Consider the following 10000-nt stretch of genomic DNA (forward strand, 5'->3'; position numbering starts at 1 on the left):
ACTAGGGTTGTAGATTAGCTAATAATAATAATAATAATAATAATAATAATAATAATAATAATAATAATAATAATAATAATAATAATATACGTTAAACCTCACAACTTGATTGCCACAGGGCACGAGGATTCATGACATCTGGGTTCAACTTGGCAACGGGGGACCAAAGTAGCAAGCAGTGTTTGAAGACTGATGCCAAGTAAAACAAAATAAGAGTACGAATAAAAAGCCAAACTTCTCCGTGCTGAGAATAACTAGTTTTTTTCCGCTCTTTTTTTTTTCTTCTAAATTGAAGAGGGAAACAGCTGTGATGCAGTTTAAAGTCTAGAAGAGAGGTCTTCTTGGTGACCAGCATACTTTAAAATATATCTGTAGTTTTTTTTTTTTATATCTGAGAATAACTAGTTTTTTCGTTTTTTTTTTTTTTTTTTTCTAAATTGAAGAGGGAAACAGCTGTGATGCAGTTTAAAGTCTAGAAGAGAGGTCTTCTTGGTGACATGCATACTTTAAAATATATCTGTAATTTCTTTTTAATTTATATACAATTTTGTCTTAAGATTTGGTTGAGGAAAATATGAAATCTTTGGCTCTCAACATGTGAATAAATTAACTTGTAATATCTAATGAATGACTGAAAAATTAATTTGTAATTTCTCTTTGGATTTATTTACATTCATTTTTGTTTTAAGATTTGGTTGAGGAAAATAAAAAATCCTTAGCTCTTAACATGTAAGAAAAATTTCTTGTAAAGTCTAATAATTGATTGGTTTTAAATTTCATTCATGTAATTTCCGGTTTATAGACTTTATTATATAAAAATTCCGACTTAAAACTTCAAGCAATATTCCTAATCGGGTAGTTGAATCAGTAGAACTTCAAAAGTTCAAAGTTGGAGCAAATGCTTTTTTGTTGACCAGGCGGACATGCGTCTTTTTATAGTTTATATATGGCATATCTGTTTTTGACGTTAATAGTTTATATATGACATATCTGTTTTGACGTTGTTACTTTTTTAGAATGATTTATTGTTAATTTATTCACTTCATTTATTTATTTCCTTATTTCCTTTCACCACTGAGCTATTTTTCCCTATTGGAGCCCCTGGGCTTATAGCATCTTGCTTTTCCAACTAGGGTTGTAGCTTGGACAGTAATAATAATAATAATAATAATAATAATAATAAAATGACCAGCCCCCAAGCCTCCTCCCCATAAAGCTAGGACCAGGGTGGGCAAGGCAATGACTGCTGATGACTTAGCATGTAGGCCTATAGATTCCCCCAAAACCCACATCCCTATAGTCAATTTCGTATAATGAGGCGCATTTGCACCGACTCGCAGCGGTGCCCTTTTAGCTCGGAAAAGTATCCTGAGCGCTGATTGGTTAGAATGATCTTGTCCAACCAATCAGCGATCAAAAAACTTTTCCGAGCTAAAAGGGCAAAGTTTTCTACTACCTGATTGGTTAGAATTATCTTGTCCACCCAATCAGCGATCAGGAAACTTTTCCGAGTATAAAAGGGCACCGCTACGAGTCGGTGTAAATCTGCCTCGCTAAAAAAATATTGGCTATAGTTCACAAGGATGGTAACGTTGCAGACACTGCTAGAAACTATAGAGCTTGAGCGGAGCTCGAACTCCCATCCAACAGAAAACCAGACAGGGACGTTTCCAATAGGCTACCACCTTAAGGTTTTCGAAAATTTCGGCCGATCTTCGAGCCGAAAATTTTTTCGAAATTCGAGCCAAAAATTTTTTCGAATATTTCGGCCGACTTTCGGGGCGAAAATTTTTTCGAAATTCGAGGCAAAATTTTTTTTCGAAAATTTCGGCCGATTTTCGGGCCGAAATTTTTTTCGAAATTCGAGGCAAAAATTTTTTTAAACTTGGGGCTTTTAAAATTACATAAATATGGATTTTTTTAAAATAATATTTTTGTTCCGAGTCAATGTGAGCTTGTGTGGTTATTACCTCCGCCAACGATGTTGGAAGGAGGTTATGTTTGTGACTACAAAATACGGAGTGTTGGCTTACCACCTCGTCTTCCTCAAGGAATATCCTACCAGTCCTTTAGACACATTCTTTGTTGCCTTTCTATTTTAACTTATTCTGTTACTCTCTCTTATCTCACCTTTCCCTCATCTGTTGTATTTAGTTCCACATATTCATATGAATCAACTAATTCCATTTTTCCAATATACATTCTATACATTCTAACATTCATTACCATATCTTTCCAATATCCATCTACCCTCACTACATTACTCCACATTACTCTAGCTTGAGGGTACCCTATTCTGTCTTGTTTCTCTTCTTCTTGTTTTTAGTCTTTATAGAATGGCGAGTGATTTTGACACAGTTCCGGTAGGCCATGCTGCTTCCTCCGGTGCCTTAGATGACCGCGGAGGTAGCAGCAGTAGGGGATTCAGCATTATGAAGCTTCATCTGTGGTGGATAATGTGGGAGGGTGGGCTGTGGCACCCTAGCAGTACCAGCCGAACTCGGTTGAGTCTCTTGTCAGGCTGGGAGGAACGGAGAGAGTAGAGGTCCCATTTTTGTTTTGTTTCATTTGTTGATGTCAGCTACCCCCCAAAATTGGGGGAAGTGCCTTGGTATATGTATGTATATAGTTTATATATGAAATGTTTATTTTGATATTGTTACTGTTCTTAAAATATTTCATTTTAATTGTTATTTACTTTTCTTATTTCCTCGTTTCCTTTCCTCACTGGGCTATTTTCCCTGTTGGAGCCCCTGGGCTTATAGCATCCTGCTTTCCCAACTAGGGTAGTAGCTTAGCAAGTAATAATAATCTAGTTCACATTTACCATCAAAATCTTTCACCAGCTTCTGTAATTTACTTCTCTTATTTCGTCGTTTCCTTTCCTCACTGGGCTATTTTCCCTGTTGGAGCCTCTGGGCTTATAGCATCCTGCTTTTCCAACTAGGGTAGTAGCATAGCAAGTAATAATCATCTAGTTCACATTTACCATCAAAATCTTTCACCAGCTTCTGTAATTTCTCTACGCTGTCCTAAATTACTACATTGTTGAACATCTACGAACTCTAGCTCTCTTCCTTACTACCCTAGTTCTTGACGTTTTGCTGTTCTGTGAGAACATTATAACGATAAAAAAAAATAAACTACTAGAGAAAAGAAAATGAGGCTGGATGAATAAGTAATGAATAAACAATGAACAAATTAAACTTTCCAACAGTGTCGATGTACGACATTTTTCCAACAAGGATTATATAACAAGCTTATTTTTTTCATTATATAGAACAAGCAAACAATATGTATAGACACATGTAATAGGTAATATCTCATAGATCATTTAAAAAATTGCGTTTTTATGACTAAAAACTCTTGCACATAACGCGAGGGCGTATCAAAATTCTTCATACATCTGGCACCCTGAGAGGAGGCCCAAAACCCCCATACCAAGAGCATGAATCCATAAATCATACATCTGGCAGCATTAGCGGCGCTTGCTAATAAATCATACGTCTGGCAATGTTAGTGGCGTCTGCTATTGAGAGGCAATTGTACGGTTCCTTATTTATTACCCTCTTCGCTTTTATTCATAAACTATATTCCACGAGAACTACAGGAAACATTCAATAGTTTATTTCATCTCGGAAATATTTTACATTTGAATAGATTTTTATGAAAATTTAGCTAAATCTGGAAAGATTGCAAAAGAAGCAGGTGATAGGAAGAGAAGACGATGGATTGACGAGCTAGGAAAATTTGCGGGTATCGCCTGGCATAGATAGACCATAAATAGTCGGGAGAGGAAGGACATGTCTGAGGCTTTTGTCCTGCAGTAGACTAGCAACGCTCAATCTGGAAAGATTGCAAACGACGCAAGGGATAGGAAAAGAAGATGATGGATTGACGAGCTAGGAAAATTTGCGGGTATCACCTAGCATAGAGAGACCATAAACAGACGGGAGTGGGAGGACATGTCTGAGGCCTTTGTTCTGCAGTAGACTAGCAACGCTCAATCTAGAAAGATTGCAAACGAAGCAAGTGATAGGAAGAGAAGACGATGGATTGACGAGCTAGGAAAATTCGTGGGCATCGCCTGGCATAGATAGACCATAAACAGACGGGAGTGGGAGTACATGTCTGAGGCCTCTGTCCTGCAGTAGACTAGCAACGCTCAATCTGAAAAGATTGCAAACAAAGCAGGGGATGGGAAGAGAAGACGATGGATTGACAAGCTAGGAAAATTTGCGGGTATCGCCTGGCATAGATGCACCATAAATAGTCGGGAGGGGAAGGACATGTCTGAGGCCTCTGAGGCCTTTGTCCTGCAGTAGACTAGCGACAGCTGATGAATATGATGATGATGATAAAAAAAATTGACCTAGCTAAATATATAAGTGAAATTTGAGCTTAGATAACATATTTTAGACTTACGCTCTTCCAGGAGGCCACACCAAAATCAAACCATTGTTCTCTAGTCTTGGGTAGTGCCATGGCCTCTGTACCATGGTCTTCCACTGTCTAGGGTTAGAGATCTCTTGCTTGAGGGTACACTAGGGCACACTATTTTATCTTCTTTCTCTTTCTCTTGTTATTTTGAAGTTTTTATCCTCTTGTTATTTTCAAGTTTTTATAGTTTATATATGCAAGATTTATTTTAATGTTATTATTGTTCAAAAACTTCTCTTGTAGCTTTTCTTATTTCCTTTCCTCACTGGGCTATTTTTCCCTGTTGGAGCCCCTGGGCTTATAGCTCTTGCTGATCAGTTAGAATTATCTTGTCCATCCAATCAGCGATCAGAAAACTTTTCCGAGCTAAAAGGGCACCGCTGCGAGTCGGTGCAAATATGCCTCGCTAAAAGAAATGGACTTTAGGGTAATAATAATAATAATAATAATAATAATAATAATAATAATAATAATTACGCAGTTAAATATAAAAGAATCTTGAGATAAAACAAAGATTTTCAGATGCAAGCAAGTTATAAAAAGGTTTTGACTTATTGAGATATAATAAGTTCTGGATTTATACAGCAATTTACAAGAGTTGGAAGGAGGTTATGTTTTCGCCCTTGTTTGTGAGTTTGTTATTTGCGTATATGTTTGTTTGTGAACAGCTTCCTGGCCACAATTTTAATCGCTTGTGTGTGTACGTGTGTTTGTTTGTGAACAGCTTCCTGGCCACAATTTTGATCGTAGAGTAATAAAACTTGCAAAGATTAACTGTTATGTAATAAGCTCGAAATGATTAAAATTTGGAAGGTCAAGGTCAAAAGTCAAGGTCACGGTCAAGCAAAATGTCCAATTCACGTAATCAGCCCTAAAGATTGGACATCGTTGTCACAGAGACTTCAAACTTGGTTCATATTTGAGTGTATGAAAATCCACGCCAATTAATACATGTTAAGGTCAAAGGTCAAGGTCACGGTCAAGCAAAATGTCCAATTCACGTAATCAGCCATAAGTTTGGACATCGTTGTCACAGAGACTTCAAACTTGGTTCATATTTGAGTGTATGAAAATCCACGCCAATTAATACATGTTAAGGTCAAAGGTCAAGGTCACTGTCAATCAAAATGTCCAATTCACGTAATCAGCCCTAAAGTTTGGACATCGTTGTCACAGAGACTTCAAACTTGGTTCATATTTGAGTGTATGAAAATCCACGCCAATTAATACATGTCAAGGTCAAAGGTCAAGGTCACGGTCAAGCAAAATGTCCAATTCACGTAATCAGCCATAAGTTTGGACATCGTTGTCACAGAGACTTCAAACTTGGTTCATATTTGAGTGCATGAAAATCCACGCCAATTAATACATGTTAAGGTCAAAGGTCAAGGTTGAGCAAAAGGTGGAGAAATAAGCTGCCGCGGCGGAGATCTGCGCTCTACTGACGAGCCCTATAGTTTTTTCCTTTAATTTGATAAGACACAACCATATCACTTTCTTAAATCTTTGCTGAGAAACAGCAGTTGAGCTATGATGATGTATTGAGCTTGTCATAAAGTGGAATATAATGCAATATTTCTGCGTCAATAAATAGGATGATGAAAGAGACATTTGAATATCCAATAGCTGTTGGTTATTAAGGATGTTTTGTCATCAGAAGGAGGTCGGAATGAATGGCGTTTCTATTTGAAAACAGAGAATAGCACTGGATTTCTTTTTAAGTGACAAAATGTTTTTTTTTAAAGACAAAATGAGAATATGGCTGTTTTTTTAAGTAAGAAAATGTTTTTTTTTAAAGACAAAATGGAAATGTGTGTTTTAGGACAAAATGAAAATATATCTTTTTAAGACAAAATGAAAATGTGACTACTTTTTAAAGACAAATTGAAAATGTGTGTTTTAGGATAAAATGAAAATATATCTTTTTAAGACAAAATGAAAATGTGGCTACTTTTTAAAGACAAAATGAAAATATGTGTTTTAGGACAAAATGAAAATATATTTTTTTTAAGACAAAATGAAAATGTGGCTACTTTTTAAAGACAAAATGAAAATATACTTTTTTAAGACAAAATGAAAATGTGGCTAATTTTTAAAGACAAAATGAAAATATGGCTGCTTTTTTTAAGACAAACGGAAGATAGCGCTGTTTTAAGACAAAACGAGAATAGGGCTGTTTTTATTTCTTTCTTTTTAAAGACAGAGATAATAATATTGTCTTTTAACCAGCGATAAAAAGACTGTCTTTTATAGTGAGACCGACTTTTTTTTTTAAAAGAGACCAACTTTTTTTAAAAACAGAGTGGGAATAAAAATGTTTCTCCGAAAACAGAGTGAGATACGACTATTTTGACCGAGAAAATAAATTGTTGACATAAGCGTTTTTGGACATTCATTATCAATGAAACATTATAGCGCTTTGGATTCGAAAGACAGAGATCTACCTACATTTAAAACCTCAAAAAATCTAAGTATTTTAGTGGAGGACTTTTGTACTTAAAGTGACATTAAAAAACTTGACTTTTTTATTATGTAAATCTTAAACGTTTTGGCATAGGAATATTTTAATATTTTAGACTTTCAGCCTTTGACTTTGGCAACGAAATTTACATGAATTAAAGATGTCTTTATTATGAAGCACACGGGCTAAGTTAAGCAGCTCTCCTAGAAGGACACTCCAATATTAAACACCATCGTTCTCTAGTCTTGGATACTGCCATAACCTCTGTACCACGGTCTTCCACTGTCTTGGGTTAGAGTTCTCTTGCTTGAGGATACACTCGGGTACGCTATTCTATCTTATTTTTCTTCCTTTTGGTTTTGTTAAAGTGTTTATAGTTTATATATTCATTTTAATGTTGTTACTTTTCTTTAAATATTTTATTTTACCTTGTTTCCTTTCCTTACTGGGCTATTTTCCCTGTTGGAGCCACTGGGCTTGTAGCATCCTGCTTTTCAAAATAGGGTTGCAGCTTAGCAAGTAATAGTAGTAGTAGTAGTAGTAATAATAATAATGATAATAATAATAATAATAATAACATAGATATATATATATCTTAATGTCGTTACTCTTAAAATATTCTATTTTTCCTTGTTTCCTTTCCCCACTGTGCTATTTTCCATGTTGAAGCCCCTGGGCTTATAGCATCCTGCTTTTCCAACTAGGGTTGTAGCTTAGCAAGTAATACTAATACTAATTCCCTTGCCTTCGGGAAACGACGACTTTAAAATGACTTTTATAACATTAATCTCATTTCCATATCTCTTCAGGGCGAATGAAATTACATTACATTACCTTTATCATTTGTATAATTAATGGGGCTATTATCATAAAAAAAAAAAAAAAAAAAATAGCAGCGGGTATATTGAACTCAAGGATAGCTATTCAACTGTTTTCTGGAATCGTATGACAAATACTGGAGTGAAAAATTATGCAGCTCCCATCTTTAATCTACAGCATTTGAATCAGTAGAACTTCAAAAGTTCAAAGTTCCAGTAAATGTTTTTATTTTGAACAGGCCGACATAAGTCTTTTTATAGTTTATATACGACATATCTGTTTTGACGTTGTTACTGTTTGTAGAATGATTTATTGTTAATTTGTTCTCAACATTCATTTATTTCCTTATTTCCTTTCCTCACTGGGCTATTTTTACATGTTGGAGCCCTTGGGTTTATAGGATCTTGCTTTTCCAACTAGGGTTGCAGCTTGGCTTATAGTAGTAGTAATAATAATAATAATAATAATAATAATAATAATAATAATAATAATAATAATAATATTCCAGCTGTGACCAAGTTGTGGAATGATCTTCCTAATCGGGTAGTTGAATCTGTAGAACTTCAAAAGTTCAAACTTGAAGCAAATGTTTTTATGTTGAACAGGCTAAAATAAGCCTCTTTCTATAGTTTATTTATGAAAGATCTGTTTTTATGTTGCTATTGTTTTAAAATATTTTATTTTAATTGTTCATCACTTTTTATATAGTTTATTTGTTTCCTTATTTCGTTTCTTCACTGGGCTATTTTTTCCTGTTTGACCCCTTGACCTTAAAGCATCTTGCTTTTCTAATTATTGTTGTAGCTCAGCTTGTAATAATAATAATAATAATAATAATAATAATAATAATAATAATAATAATAATAATAAGGTTCTGTAAAGTTGAAAACATACATTTGTGCAAAAAAAAAAAAAAATGGTAAAAGACATGAGCAATAATAAGCTGATTTAGAAATATAAACAGTTATCAAAAAAAATTTCTGCTGAAAGCAGAATTATCTATATTAGAATTCGCTTTAAGTTTTTCTATGTAAAATGTTTCCAACAACCTTAGCTCGATAAAATCAAGATGATTAAAATTGGTATTACAAACTCCATGGTAATGTTCTCTTCTCAATCCTCTATAACATAAAAGAACATTGTCAAGGAGTTTGTAACACCAATTTTAATCATCGTATTCATCGAAGTTGTCGAAATCGTATAGTCAATTTTTTTTAGTGAGGCAGATAGGCACAGACTCAGAGGGGTGCCCTTTTAGCTCGGAAAAGTTTCCTGATAGCCGATTGGTCGAAGTATTCGGACAAAAATACTTCCGACCAATCAGCTACAAGGAAGCATTTCCCCAATTAGGGCCCCGGTTTCAATGGGGAAGCACCTTTTTCCCTCAAAGTAAATTAATCCTTTCTTGCAACTGTTCAAATCCAGTTTTATCATCCTTAGAAGAATTTTTTTTATAGAAGATTTTACCAAAGTATTAACTTCAATGGCTCTATAAATGTCTGCAATGAAGGAAGCAAACAAAATTGTTTTGATCCTCTATCATTGCCATTAAAGTAAAACATCTTTCAAATTTTAATTTCACTGTACCACACCACACTTAGAATCACAAATTATCAATTGAATGAATAATTGTAAGACACACCATATATGAAATTTGATGCAACATAAATAAGCGGCCTTCTACAAATAAAACAATAATCACTAAAAGAAAGCTATCAAAAAGCTATTCACAAAACTCCTTCCTAATATTTCTAGGTTCCATACTCCAAGCATGTATTACTGGCAAAGCAAGATCCAGCCACCATCTATACACTAACATCAACTTACAGCATTTTCCATCAAAACCTTCATGTATGTACCTAATATCTCTTTTAAAAGTGGCATAACACCTGTTTCATATTCTTATTAAAATCAAATCACACAAGCACAACCATGCATGATTTAAAATGTCCACCTATATTTCAAGGAATGTATTGGTGAAGCGCGTCAGGCAACTCACCATTTAATGTACCAATAAGAGTTGGAAAGAAGACTGGCTAATTCATGCACGTTTTCTTGTTAAAATACCAGATAACTTCTAATCAATCAATCAATCATGCACATATGCAGCGAAAGGCTAAAAGTGCTAAAAGGCTAAAAGTTTTGCATGACGCGGCCTTAGGAAAATCTTGCCAAAGTTGCAGAGATTATTGCAAATACTCAGCATTGCCACTATACACCATCTACTGACTCACCTGACAGCGACGCATAATATTGTCAAGAGCGGTAAAGACCTCGCTG

At 34.7% G+C, this 10000-nt stretch overlaps 1 pseudogene; it reads right to left on the reverse strand.

Annotated features, from left to right (window-relative positions):
- The window catches only part of LOC137655615 (uncharacterized), a 150524-nt pseudogene that overhangs the window by 56623 nt on the left and 83901 nt on the right, over nucleotides 1-10000 (reverse strand).

This window comes from Palaemon carinicauda, chromosome 16, assembly GCF_036898095.1.
Source record: "Palaemon carinicauda isolate YSFRI2023 chromosome 16, ASM3689809v2, whole genome shotgun sequence".
Lineage (NCBI taxonomy): Eukaryota > Metazoa > Arthropoda > Malacostraca > Decapoda > Palaemonidae > Palaemon > Palaemon carinicauda.